This window comes from Canis lupus, chromosome 6 (genome assembly GCF_048164855.1).
Source record: "Canis lupus baileyi chromosome 6, mCanLup2.hap1, whole genome shotgun sequence".
NCBI classification, from domain to species: domain Eukaryota; kingdom Metazoa; phylum Chordata; class Mammalia; order Carnivora; family Canidae; genus Canis; species Canis lupus.
Window position 1 is genome coordinate 79,077,483 of NC_132843.1, and position 15,156 is coordinate 79,092,638.

A 15,156-nucleotide genomic window follows, 5' to 3' on the forward strand; every position below is an offset into this window, starting at 1 on the left:
CTGCCTCTGGCCCTGTTACTTGGAAAACCTTTAAAGGTTTTAAAGGAGGGAGAAAGAACTTGGATTTCACATTGATCCTCTTAATATCTTTTTAAAAATGTTCTTATTGGGCAGCCCCAGTGGCTTAGTGGTTTAGCTCCACCTTCAGCCTGGGTTGTGATCCTGGGGACACGAGATCAGGTCCCACATTGGGCTCCCTGCATGGAGCCTGCTTCTCCCTCTGCCTGTGTCTCTGCCTCTCTCTCTCTGTCTCTGTCTCTGTCTCTCATGAATAAATAAATAAAATCTTTAAAAAAAAGTTTTTATTTAAATTCAATTAATTAACATATATTATTGGTTTCAGAGGTAGAGGTCAGTGATTCATCAGTCTTATATAACACCCAGTACTCAGTACATCATAAGGTGTATAAGGTGTATGAGGTAAAAGGTGCCCTCCTTATGCCTCTAGATACCCCATCTCCCACCCTTCCAGTGACCCTCAGTTTGTTTCCTGTGATTAAGAGTCTCTTATGGTTTGTCTCCCTCTCTGATTTCGTCTTGTTTTATCTTTTCCTTCCCTTCCCCTCTGATCCTCTGTTTTGTTTCTTAAATTCCATATGAGTGAGATCAATGATAATTGTCTTTCTCTGATTGACTTATTTCTCTTAGCATAGTATCCTCTAGTTCCATCCACATCATTGCAAGTGGCAAGATTTCATCTTTCTTGATGGCTGAGTAGTATTCCATTGTGTATATAGACCACATCTTCTTTATCCATTTATCTGTCATTGGACATCTGGGCTGTTCCCATAGTTTGGCTATTGTGGACTTTGCTACTATAAACATTGGGGTGGAGGTGCCCTTTCGGGATCACTACATTTGTAGCTTTGGGGTAAATACCCAGGAATTGCTGGATATTTACCAATTGCTGCAATTGCTGGGTCATAGGGTAGTTCTGTTTTTTTTTTTAAGATTTTATTTATTTATTCATAGAAACACAGAGAGAGAATGAGAGGCAGAGACACAGGCAGAGGGAGAAGCAGGCTCCATGCAGAGAGCCTGACGTGGGACTTGATCCAGGGTCTCCAGGATCACGCCTTGGGCTGCAGGCGGCCCTAAACCGCTGCGCCACTGAGGCTGCCCTCTGTTACCAATTTTTGAGGAATCTCCACACTGTTTTCCAGTTTGCATTTCCACCAACAATGTAAGAGAGCTCCTCTTACATCTTACTGGTCATAGGGAAGAGAGAACAAGAGAAGGATGACTGGCCTTCCCTCTTAAGGGAGCAGGTTCTGGGGTCATGAACACTGCAGCCACGTGGGCAGCCAACAAAGAGGAGACCACATAGGACTTGATGCTGACCTTGATATTTGAATACACCATCCCTGCAAAATGTGGAGGCCCAGTCAGTGTTTTGGAGTCTATTTTGTTAGCACTTTTTCTTTCCTGGGTATAGAGTATAGGGAAGGTAGGGGGTGCTCAGAAGAGAAGAATATTTCCTTCTCCTTAAGCCAACTTTATGATTAAAAGGATTCAATTTTTTGTCTATATGGTAAAGCTACGTCAAAAACACACTTAGAATTAGTTGGAAGAGACACGGTGAAAGTTATGTAATAATCTGAAAGGAATATTGCATTTATCTCCACTTTTTCAGTGTTTTATTTTTATTGAGGTATAATTGATACACATTTTAGGTGTACAACATAATGATTTGATATATGTATTGTGAAGTGATTACCATGTTTAGTTTTATCTCCATTATTAAGACTTTTGTTTCTTTCATAAGTTGAAGAAAGATGGTACTGATAGACTACAAGTACTGAACAACGTTATCTATTAAAGCCTGTTTTTGGAAACTTTCATAAGTCATGTTTTACAAAAGATGGATTATAGATTTTAGTTTATTTATATATATTGGAGGCAAGGTGAAAGTCCACAAATCAAATTCTTAATACTTTACAGTAGTTCTACCCAAGCAAGGCTAAAAGAAAGTGTGCTTTTTGTTATAGAATCAGTTTCTCAAAGACAGGGCCATGTCGATCATATTTCCAGCATTTAGCCCAGAAAAGATACTGAATCAGTGAAGGTGAATATTTAAATTAAGAATTAAGTATATTTTGAAAGAAAGGTCATTTTGAATTGCTACCAAGAGAGAAGTGGAGATTTGGTTTTGGTTTTTCTACAGATTTGGATAGAGTGAGCTGCAGTTCTTCCTGAAGCACGTATTTATTGAGCTTCTAGTATTAGGTATTCTGGAGGATGCTCTGGAGCTTTTGGAATTTATAATAGAATCTGATGAAGTGATTAGGTTGTTGGCTTTCTATTTCATCATTTTAACATGATAAGTGTCTCTGCTTTCAAATAATCATGGGGAAAAGACCATAGACTTTTGGTTTTAGTTAGCTCACTTGCTGACTCCTTTCTCTACCTTTGATTCTTGTGTTCAGCTGTGTTGTTAAAATTTAACAATCAAGATAGGAATATCTAATAAAGTATATGTACACTTTAAGTTTCTTACCCATTTATATGTCAATTTTACTTCAGTAAAGCTGAAATTAAAAAAATAAAATTTAACAATTCTGTTTCATATTTTGCACCTGTATTTTTACCAGTTTGTTTTCTTGGAGTGAAGCATGCATGGGATAGGCCTCTAAATACTAAGGATGTATTTTAGAAACTGAATCCAGTTGCAATAGCTTTTAGGTTTTTGCTCATATTCTTTCACTATGTAATTGGAATGTATGGAGCTAGAAAATTTTCAATTATAAAAGTTGATTCAGAGTTTTATTGCATTTGGCCAGAGCCATTTTTTGTAGGACTAGATAAAAATTTAAAGAGTAGGGAGTGATCTGTGACTTCTGCTCTGTTGCCCTGTGCAAAATGATGAATGAAGCCAATCAAATTCTTTGCCTCAGAAATCTGTGAACAAATCGTGGGAGGAATTTACTTGTTGGTAAATTAAGAAATTAAGCAGAATCCTCAGGTAGACTTCGGGCTGGAGGAACTATGGCAAACGATGTTGTTAGAGGAGGGAGAGTACCTAGAAAGGCTTCATTTAACCGTCTTTCCGTTAATGAATATAGATACATACAATCATTTTTGAAGGCTTCACAATACTCTGTGGCATGAAAATTTATTTGCCTCATCCTTTGCTGATGGATGTTTTGGACCTCTTTGTACCAAAGAGTATTTAAGCAAACAGTGACATGATCAGAGTTACGTTTTTAAAATAGGAAATAATGAAGCTGTGTTACCTAGACTAAGCAGGCAGAGTATATATTGTATTGACCTACATGAGATAGGGAAGAGAAGGGAGGAAGGAATTGTGTGGAAAATGGCCATAGTAGAGTGAAGAGATAATGAATTTAGTTTTAGACAGTTTTAAGTTTAAGATGCCTTCCCAACATCCACTAAGGAGAGGTGTCCAATGAAGTGTGGGCTGAAGATAGAGATTGGGAATCACCCAGTTAGTTGAAGCCATGGGATTGAGATGCTGATGGAGGGGGTGTTATAGAATAACAAAAGAAGGCACAAGTAGAAGCATAAATATTTAAGTAATGCATACGAGATACTGTGGAGAACAGTCAAAAGTATTGGATAAAGAATTGAACAACTCTGAGTAGTACCAGACTCCTTTTGATCTATATGATATCTATTTTCTTTTGATTTTTCCTTCAGTTTGCTAGTTAATAATTTTTTTGGTCTTATATATCAGGGAAAATATTTTAAGAGTCTGTTTAATAAATACAGAACATCATATATTTAGAGAGATCTCATAGATTTTTCTAAAGTCGTTTTAAAATACAAACTAAAAATACCTTATCTTTTAATATAAAATTCTGAGATATACAGGTTCAGAAATTTTTTGGATATTGTGACATTGTTTTATTATAATACTATGCGTTGGTACTACTTATCTAAAATAAGTTTTTCCTCGGGTGCCTGGGTGGCTCAGTAGGTTTAAGTGTCCAACTTATGATTTCTACTCAGGTCATAATCTCAGGGTGGTAAAATTGAGCCCCATGTTGGGCTCTGTGCTGAAAGTGGAGCCTGCTTAAGATTCTCTCTTTCCCTTTCCCTCTCCCCCACCCCCAGCTCAAGCACATGCACTCTCTCTCTTTCTATAAGACATTTAAAAAATAAATAAATAAAATAAGCTTTTCCTTTCCATCTTTAACAGAGTTTATATCATGCCACTAGCTTCCATGTAATTATAAGAATATTACTGGAGAAGGCCTGAAAATGCAAAGAATACTAATTTTTTTCAATCTTTTTTTTTGTTAAACAGCATTTTAATTAATAGCCTCATTTAATGAAGTTTTAGTGACCTAAATTAGAATTCAGTATAATAATGTCAATAGTTAATGATTCGTTACAAATTAATGTTCTAATGGATTTATATTTATCGTGTTCTACCAAAATTATAGAGGTTGCATTTTATGTGGCAGTACTTGTCAACTGTTTGAAAAGTCAGTGCTAGTAAGATGTTGTCAGCCAAGGGGGTAAAAAAAAAAAACTTGACATTCTTTTTTCTTTTTTTAAGATTTATTTATTTATTTATTCATGAGCGAAACACACACACACACACACACAGGCAGAGGGAGAAGCAGGCTCCATGCAGGGAGCCTGACCCGGGACTCCATCCCAGCAGGTCTCCAGGCTCAGGCCCTGGGCTGAAGGCGGCGCTAAACTGCTGAGCCACCCAGGCTGCCCAAAACTTGGCATTCTTTTTTTTTTTTTTTTTAAGATTTTATTTATTTATTCATAGAGACAGAGAGAGAGAGAGGCAGAGAGAGAAGCAGGCTCCATGCAGGGAGCCCGACGTGGGACTCGATCCCAGGTCTCCAGGATCATACTCTGGGCTGCAGGCAGCACCAAGCCACTGTGCCACCAGGGCTGCCCAAAACTTGGCATTCTTGATCTCTTTACACTTCTCTTCACCTTAGCGTTCGCAGAGTGAAGATTTGACAGCTTATCGTAGGTAGGAGCATTTCTTGAGAATTATGTCAACAGCTTCTTTTGAGGGGCAAGGAAAATAATTGCTTCACAGCTGACGAGCATCCATTTAAAGCACCCTGGTTCATAAATTTGAACTTCTTTCCTTCTTTTTTTTTTTTTAAGATTTTATTCATTTTTGATAGACCGAGAGAGAGCACAAGCTGGGGGAGAGGCAGACTCCTCGCTGAGCTAGGAGCAAGATGTGGGCCTCGATCCCAGGACCCAAGCTGAAGGCAGGTGCTGAACCATTTGAGCCACCCAGGCACTCCTGAACTTGTTTCGAGTGAGCATACATTTCTCTGGCAGTTTGCTGGTGAGGTGCCTCCAGATCTACAGCTCTTTACTTTTCCTGAGACCTGGAGCTTTGTGGGTTCTGGTCAGTGTCTATGTGTTAAGGCCAAGAGACTGGCTTAGGTAAAATGTGATCTTTTAGTTCTCCTGCCACGGATGTTAATGTGGGCCCTGCTTGCCAACAGGTATTCATCTAGAAGGAAGGGGGTGACCTCCAGATACTTGGAAGGTTGGTAAAAAGGTAATCGTACTTCTTACTCTGCTGTTTGAGTTTCTGCCATAGCTATGTTCAAATGTTGTGAAACTTTCCCTCTTGTTACTCAATTTTAAGTTGTCTTTGTATTTCCTACAAACCTAAGATGAGGAGCTACCAAGGGAGACATTGTGACCTTTCTTTTTCTCTTTCTCATAGATATTGTTAGGAAATGAAGCTGGGCTGGTGGTAGAGCCAAATCAGAGAACAGCTATCATTGTGTCGCAACCTTATGTTTTCCTTTTTTTTTTTTTCCTGGTAAAGTGAGTACTGTCAGGAGCATTTTTCATACACGCCCAGCTGAAAGAAATTTGCTGACAAACTTCCTTTCAGGCAATTTTTTCATTGTTAAATGGAGCCTTTACTGATGCTTATTTTTATATGATAAAGCATATTTCAGTATTTTATGTAGCTTGTTTTAGATTTTGAGATTTGAAGTAGTTTTTGACTCATCATTACATATGCCTGGGAAACTTTCAAATCTGGAAAGCTATAAAGCACAAAAATACTTTGAAGTGCACCATATGTGACTGGTTAAAATATACCAGGAATGTCATATTGGTTAGCAAATGAAAGAACGTAGCTGTCATTTTACAGTGTTGGCATAAAGTAACAGCAATTATGTTGAGTGGTGGTGGACAAGCCTGAGCGGCCCTGTATAAACTATCATAAAAATAAATCTTGCCCAGGTCACTATGGTTAGGACATTTGGACAATATACATAATCTGTACTTAAATTTTGACTTGTTGGCTATAAGAATTATTTTAATTTTTTTTTTCATAAAAACCTAGTTTTGTTGTCTTGGTGGTTATTTTTTTCCTGCTTGCATGATGGCTCATTGGCAACTCCTTTCTTAAATGACTAGGCACATGAAGGTGATACAGAAATCTTTTAGTTTAGTTCCTTAAAGTATTAATTGATTTAACATTTGTTTGGGAAAGCATAAAAATAAATGATGACAATGAAGTTTGAAGATTATCTTTAAATAATATATTGTACTGCAGGTTAATCTCATAGTCAGACACTGACTATATAATACCTTAAGCAATAAAAGCACTGTAAACCTTTATATCAGAACTTTTTAGAGAATTTTGATGTATTACCTTATGAGATGCCTTGTGAGGTGAGAAATCAGGTATCCAACATTTAACAGCCTGAGTGACTTCCTATGGCCAGATCTTTTTTTAAAAGAAATCAATTTTGTTGAGATATAATTTAAATAAAATGTACTTACTTAAAGTATATATAGTTTGGAGTTTTGACAAATGTATATATTCATGTAAGTACTACTTAAGATATAAAATGTTTTTATCACCCCCTAAAATTCCCTTGTGTCTCTTTACTGTTAGCCCCTTACCCCACTCCAGGCGTCTATTAATCTCCTTTCTGTCACTGTATATTAGTCTTACCTATTCTAGAATTTCATATAGATGGAAGCATAATGCATGAACTCTTTTTATTTTATATGTATATATATATATATATTTTTTTTTTTTTTTGAGAGAGAGAGAGAGAGAGAGAGCAAGCATATGTACAAGTCGGGGGGAAGGGGCAGAGGGAGAGGGAGAGAGAGAATCCAGGCATGGAGCCTGGTGTGGGGCTCTATCCCAGGACCCTGAGATCATGCGTGACCTGAGCCAAAATCAAGAGTCAGACGCTTAATCAGTTGAGCTACCCAGGTGCCCCACGTGAACTCTTTTTTTTTTTTTTTAAGATTTTATTTATTTATTTATTCATGAGAGAGACAGAGACACAGGCAGAGGGAGAAGCAGACTCCCTGCAGGGAGCCTGATGGGGGACTTGATCCTAGGACCCTGGGATCATGCCCTGAGCGGAAGGCAGATGCTCCACTGCTGAGCCACCCAGGTGCCCCCTGCATGAACTCTTTTTAAATGAGATTCCTTTGCTCATATTTTTGAGATTCATGCATATTGTTAAGTGTAGTTTATTCCTCTTTATTGCTTTATATTATTCTGTTGTATGAATGCCACAATTTGTGTATTCATTCACCTCTTGTTGTTGGACATAGATGTTTCCAGATTTTGGCCTGTTACAAATAAAGCATCTGTGAATGAACATTTGTGTACATTTTCTGTGAGGACACGTGTTTTCATTTCTCTTGGGTAAATACCTAGAGTTGAATTGGAGGGCCGTAATTATGTAAGTGTATGTTTAACTTGTAAGTAGCTGTTAAGCAGTTTCCCGAAGTGATTATACTTTTTTTTTTTTTTTTTTTTGCCACCAGCAATGTATGAAAATTCTAATTGCTCCGTATCCTTGCCAACAGTTTTGGTATCATCAGTCTTTAGTTTTAGTCATTCTTGTGTGAATTTATATCTCGTTGTGGTTTTAATTTGTATTTCCCTGATAACCAATATAACTTGGTATTTTTTTTCATATGCTTTATTGAGTCATTTATTATATCTTTTGTGAAGTGTCTGTTTCAGTCTTGTTCTTATTTTTCTTAATGGATTTTTTATTTTCTTATTACTGTAAAAGTTCTTTACATATTCTGACTACAGTCCTTTGTCAAATACATATATTGCAAATATTTTCTCCTAGTCTGTGGTTTACTTTCTCATTTTCTTTCTTTTTTTTTTTTTTTCTTAAAGACTTTATTTATTTATTCATGAGAGAGACACACACACAGAGAGAGGCAGAGACATAGGCAGAGGGAGAAGCAGGCTCCATGCAAGGAGCCCGACGTGGGACTCGATCCCGGGTCACCAGGATCACACCCCAGGCCCAAGGCGGCGCCAAACCGCTGAGCCACCGGGGCTGCCCTACGTTCTCATTTTCTTAATGGTGTCTTTCAAGGAATTTAAACTTTTGATGGAAGACCATTTTTTTTCTTTGATAGTACTTTTTATGGCCTAAAAAATCTTTGCTTATATTGTAGTTGTGAATAATTTGTTCTGTTTTTTTTTTTTCTTCTAAATGTTTATAGTTTTAGCTTTTACATTTAGGTCTATGATTCATTTGGTATTTTATTTATTTTTGTATAATGAGAGGGAAGAGTCAAGGTTTATTTTATCCTTTTTTTTTAAATAGGAATATCTAGTGGTTGAAGGCTGTTCTTTCTCCATTGACTTATTTTGATATGTGTGTCTGTGCCATTGATTTATATATTTATTAGGCCAGTACCACATAACACTATTGTAGTTTCATAATAAGTCTTACAATCTGTTAGTGTAAGTCATCCAGCTTTGTTGTCCTTTACCAAAATTGTTTTAGTCATTTTAGGTTCTTTGTTCTTACAGATAAATTTTAGAATCACTTGTCATTTTCTACAAAAAAAAAAGCTTGCTGAGATTGAGATTGGAATTGTGTTGAATCTAGGTCATTTGCAGATGAACTGATATTTTAGCAATATTGATTTCTTCTATTGTAAACATGTTATCTGTACCCATTTACTTTGGTTTTATTTCAATAGTGTTTTAGTTTTTAGTACATGTGTCTTGTGAATATTTTATTAAACTTTACTCTGTTTCATGTTGTTTGTTTATAAGTGGAATTGATTGTAAATTTAACTTCCTTTTGTTCATTGCTCATATGGAGGAATACAATTTGAATTTGGAACATTGATTTTTCTATCTCATAACCTTGCTAAATGTACATTTCCTAATAGGTTTTTTGTGGATTTCTCAGACTCTCTATGTACACAATCATGTTGCTTATGAATAAACACAGTTTTACTTTTTCCTTCCCAGTATGTATGCCTTTTCTCCCCTCCCTTTCCCTTATTGCACTGCCTAAGACTTCCAAACAATGTTAAATAAACATGGTGAGATAAGATTCTCACTGTTTCTGATCTTATGGGGGAATGTATTTGGTTCTCATTGAGTATGATGTTATCTGTAGGATTTTGAAGATTGCCTTTATCAAGTTTAGAAGTTCCCTTCTATTCCTGCTTTGCTAAAAATTGTATGAATGTATTTTAAATCATGAATAGGGGCTGTATTTTGTCACATTTCTTTTTTTTTTTTTTGGTCTGCTGAGATGATCATATGGCTTTCCTTGTCCTATTAATAATGGGGATTACATTGATTGATTTTCAAATATTAAACTAGTCTGAAACTCATTTGGCCATGATGTATTATTTCATATATTGGTGGATTTACTTTGCTGATATTTTCCCAACGATATTTACAGCCATATTCATGAAAGATGTTTTTCCCTTTCAATATCTTTGACTTCAGTATCAAGGTAATACTGACTTTATATAATGAGTTTCTATTTTGTGAAAACTTTGTCTAAGTTTGCTATCACTTTTTCCTTAAATGTTGGATATAGAACTCAGCAGTAAAGCCATCAGGGTTACATGCTTTCTTTGTGGTAAAGTTTTTAATTACAAATTTTTTTAAAAAATAGATGTACATCTATAAAGACTTTTTGTTTCTCATGTCAATTTAGATTATTTTTAGTCTTTTTAAAATTTTTATTTTTAGTCTTTGAGGAAGTTTGTTTGCTTTGTCAAAATTTGTCAAATTTGGGATCCCTGGGTGGCGCAGCGGTTTGGCGCCTGCCTTTGGCCCAGGGCGCGATCCTGGAGACCCGGGATCGAATCCCACATCGGGCTCCCGGTGCATGGAGCCTGCTTCTCCCTCTGCCTCTCTCTCTCTCTCTCTCTCTCTCTCTCTCTCTCTGTGACTATCATGAATAAATAAATAAAATCTTAAAAAAAAAAATTTGTCAAATTTATTGGCACTATGTTGTTTGTGATGTTCTCTAATTATCCTTTTAATATCTATAAAGCCTGGAGTGATGCCCCCTCATTGTTTCCTGATATTATTTTGTGTGGAGGTTTATCAATATTCTTACTCTTTTCTAAGTACCAGCTTCTCATTTTATTATTTTTTACTACTGTTTTGCTTGTTTTCTATATTGTTGATCTTATTGTTTTGTTTTCTGTATTCTTGATACCTTTATTTCCTTTTTTATCTTATTATTTTGATTTAATCAAAATTCCCCTAACTCCTTAAGAATGGAATCTTATGTAATTGATTTTAAACTATTCTTCTTTTCTAATATAAATACTTAAAGTCATGAACTGCCCTTTCAGTTCTGCAGATTTTGACATGGTGTCTAACACCAGTGAATGCTGTTTCATTACCGTTCAGTTAAAAATATTTTCTAAATTCTCTTGTGATTTCTTCTTTACTCATTGATTATTTAGAGTATTGTCTTTAATTTCCAAGTACTTGGATATTTTCTAGATATCATTTTTTGTTACTGATTTTTAATTTATGTTTGTTCTGGTTAGAGAACATACTTTGTATGATTTCAGCCTTTCACATTTTTTTTGTAGTGTGTATCTGCTGATGTTAAATTTTCTCAGTGTTTCCTTATCTAAAGGTGTCTTTATTCTGCCCCCATTTTTGAAGAATATTTTTACTAGTTATAGAATTTTAGGTTGACAACTTTTTCTTTCAGAACATTAACGATGACATTCTTCTCCTGGCTTGCCTTGTTTCTGGAGAAGTCAGATGTAGTCTTATCAGTGTTCCTCTGTATGTACTGTGTCATTTTCTTTAGCTACTTTTAAGATTTCTTTCTTTATTATTGTGCAGTTTGGTTATAGTGTGCCTTAGTGAGCTTTTGTGTTTGGGATTTTTTTTTAACTGCTTGAATCTGTGAGTTTGTAGCTTTTACCAAAATTAGAAGAATTTCAGCCCTATTTCTTTGAATATATCTGTCTCCCTGCCACCTCTTTTGTACTACATTTACATTTACATAATTGCTTGCTGTTGTCCCGTAGATCATAAGGCTCATTTCTTTTTTTGTTGTTTTATGCTTTTTTTCTTTTGGTGCTTTAGTTTGGATAGTTTCTCTTACTGTGTCTTCAAGTTTACTGTGCTGCTTCTGCTGTTCATCCAGTGAACCTTTCATTTCTCATACTATATTTTTAAGCTATAAAGATGCCACTTCTTTCTTTTTTTTTATTACCTACATTTCTGTCCCCTGTATATTTATGTTTTATACTATTTGTTCTAAAGTCTTTGGTAATTCTGTTATCTCTGTCGTTTCTCTCTGATTCCTCCTGATTGTGAGATGATTCCTGCTCCTATATCTAGTAATTTTTTATTTAATGGTAGACATTGTAGCTATCACATTTTTGAGTGTCTGATTTTTTCCCCTCCTTTATTTATTTTTTTTAAATTTTTATTTATTTATGATAGTCACACAGAGCGGGGGGGTAGGCAGACAGAAGCAGGCTCCATGCACCGGGAGCCCGACATGGGATTCGATCCCAGGTCTCCAGGATCACGCCCTGGGCCAAAGGCAGGCGCCAAACCACTGCGCCACCCAGGGATCCCCCCCCTTTTTTTTTAAAAGATTTTATTTATTTATTCATGATAGTCACACAGAGAGAGACAGAGAGGCAGAGACACAGGCAGAGGAAGAAGCAGGCTCCATGCACCGGGAGCCCGACGTGGGATTCGATCCCGGGTCTCCAGGATCGCGCCCCGGGCCAAAGGCAGGCGCCAAACCGCTGCGCCACCCAGGGATCCCTCCCCTCCTTTATAGTTTTGAATTTTGGTAAATTTCTTGTGAACATATAATTAAGATAAAAAATTTTTTAAACTTTATTTTTGTAGGCAGTTAAGTTACCTGCAAATCAGCATGATTCTTTTGGTACTAGTTTTGGAGCTTTGTTAAGGTGGGTCTAGAGTAGCGTAGCTTCATTCCAGGGCTTCTAGGGCTGTTTTAAGCCTACTACTCAGATATTACCCTCCAGGATCTCATGTGAAACCCTAGATATTCAGTGTGGTGTCTTCATTCTTGCTAGTTGCAATTCAGATGATTTGAAGCCCAAGTGAACTGTGACAGTTCTTCTACTTATAGCTCCTTTGTAGTTGTTTTTTCCCTGGTAGAGTATTTTTATCTAGCCTTGTAGAGTCTTAGCTGGTTCATGTGCATTATTCAACCAAATGGGACCCCCTACTGTGTAGCTTCCTCCTTTCTGGTACTCTTCCCCACAAGTTTTAGCAGCCTCTCTTCTCTCTTCCCCTCAAACTGCAGTCTTATCTGTTGAACTCAATGAGACCACCGTGGAGAGTGTGGGTTTCCTTTTTCTGTTTAGTGTTTCAGAAAGTGCTTTTTGGCATAAAGGTGAGGTGATTATAGAGCTCTCATTGTTTCTTTCTCTCAGGGATCACAGCCCTATAATGTTGTCTATAGTCCAGTGTCTGAGAATAGTTGTTTTTATATATATTTTGTCCAGTTTTTGAGTTGTTTATGACAGGAGGGCAAGTCTGGTACTGTCTACTCCTTCATAATCAGAAGTGATTTTATTTTAGACAACAATAGATATTTACACAGTATTTGGTGTGAATACTGCTCTGTGCCCTTTACATTTATCAATCCATTCATATCTAACAATTCTTTTGAGGTTGGTAGTGTTGTTATCTCCTATTTTGTAAGTGAAGAAAATGAGATACAGAGGTGTTAAGTGCACTAATCTGAGTTACAGAGCCAATCATTGGTGGAGCCAAGATTTTCCCCAGGCATCTTGACACCAGAGAGCCTACACACTTAACCAGTGCTTTGTATTCCCTCCATGCTTTGGAGCTCTAGACCTTGAGGATCCATCTTGGAAGAGTTCTAGGAGCTTATTGAATCAGGTGGGTTACCTAATTGAAACTAGTTAGGAGAGACCTGATCTAAGAGGTGAATATGAATTGTAATTGAGGAAGGCAACCAAATGTTAGAGGAGTAGTATCAAATACAAGGCTTGAGAAGATAAGAATAAAGATATGAGTGGAATAAAAAGCAAGATCAGAGATCACTGCCAGATATAAGGCAGGATGAGACAGAATGGTTCAGAACAAGTTATAGGTGTTAGGAGCTGAAATGTATTGCTTCATTCAACCCTGCTGTGTATTAGGATCTTTGTAAATTAGGCGAGGCTCCTGTTTACATCAAGTGTTCAATCTGGAATAGCAGAGATAGTAAAAGCAAAGGGTAGGAGGGGAGAGTAGGAGAAGCAGAAGGCAGCAGAGGTAGGGGTGAAGAGGGGGGACAACATGGTAGGCAGAAAACAAAGATGAGTGAATTAGATAACATCTGATAGTGTAAACTGCTGTGAAGAAGATGAAGCAGCAGGATTTGATAAAGAATAATTTGGAATGCAGGCAGAATGTTTAGGGAAGATCTCTCTGAGGAGATGATATTTTGCCTCGAATTGGAAGAAAAAAGAAACAAAACAAATTAGGCATGCAAAGGTGAGAGGGCAGAGCCATGTAATCAGAAGAGCCAGCAAATGCAGAATTCCTAGACCAGAATAGGCTTGTCTGAAAAAACAGCATGGCTCTAATAAATGAGATCTGAGAAGCAGTCAGAGATCAGTTGTGTTGCATCTAATGAATTGTGATGAGATGTTTATTCTGTGTGCACTGGGAAGTCATTGAAGAGTTCTTTAAAATGTGGAGGTGATATGATCTGATTTGTGTTTTAAAAGATCACTCATGTTGCTCTGAAGAGAATATAGAAAGAATGTGAAGACTAACAAGGCTGTTACAGAAATCTGAGCAAGAGATGGTACTAGCATAGAAGCAGTGAAGATGAAGTGAAAGTAGATGGAATTAACCATATCACATATTATTACAAATAAATGTTGAACTGAGCTATTTTAGCTACCTGTGGTTATAGTTTGGAAGAATACTTTCAGCAAGATGACTAAAGCCATTTATCTAAATCCTCTAAAATTCTTAAAAGTGCCAGCCTACATTGTAAATGAATGTTAGAAAAATGACTTACTTGGTTCTAGAGGATTTAGGTAGAGTGATGGTTTACTCTCTTTTTATAATAGTAATTATGTTTAAAAGCATAGCATTATATCTTAAAGTGCTTATTTAAAAATAACTATTAATAGCCTCTCCATCAAAATGGGTACCATGGAAAAGCACATCAGATAATTCTGTTGACATTGAGTAAGTATAGTGTCATAGAAGACTAGTTTCTAGGTCTTCCAGTCATTACCATAATATGTGTTTCATGCAAACTCATTCATTCAGCAAATTTGTCTATTGATCACTAATGTGTATTGAATATAGAGCAACATTATGGGGGCACATTCCTCACTTTTAGGATGCTTGGAGTCTAGAAGGAGAGGCAGACAAGAAACTCGGCAGTTACTTCCTGGTAACTGCTACAGTTAAGTGCTTCAGAACCTATCAGAGAGGCACCTAATCCTAATCTAGTTAGAGGTACGGATTAGTGGTCAGGTTGAACATTCTGGGTACTGTGATGTTTCATCTAAAACCTAAAGAAATGCATAGAAAATAGCTTAAAATTTTCTCATGGGTAAAAGGAATAGTTAACTGATGATTCCATGCAAAAGCACAGAAAAGAAGATTTGAATTTTATTCATTGTCGGGCAAGTACTTGTGAAACCTTTTTAGACTAATGGTTTGGTATTTTTCTGTGTGTACATACATGCATGCATATGTACGTGTGCATAATAAATAAGCACTGTAATACTGACCACTGATGAGTAAAGACTGTGTAGAAGTATCCCTGAGTAGGCTGCCTCATCTTACCACTTCTTTGTTAATTTGAGATCAAGTTGAATTAGTGGAGATCAAGAGTTGCACATTCTAGCAATTGAGCCAGCCAGGCATCCTGCTGTTTA

At 36.6% G+C, this 15,156-nt stretch overlaps 1 protein-coding gene across 6 annotated transcripts in view; it reads left to right on the top strand.

The window, feature by feature from the left end:
* The window catches only part of CAMSAP2 (calmodulin regulated spectrin associated protein family member 2), a 116,532-nt gene that overhangs the window by 38,524 nt on the left and 62,852 nt on the right, over positions 1-15,156 (top strand). The gene's annotated exons all lie outside the window — the stretch shown is intronic.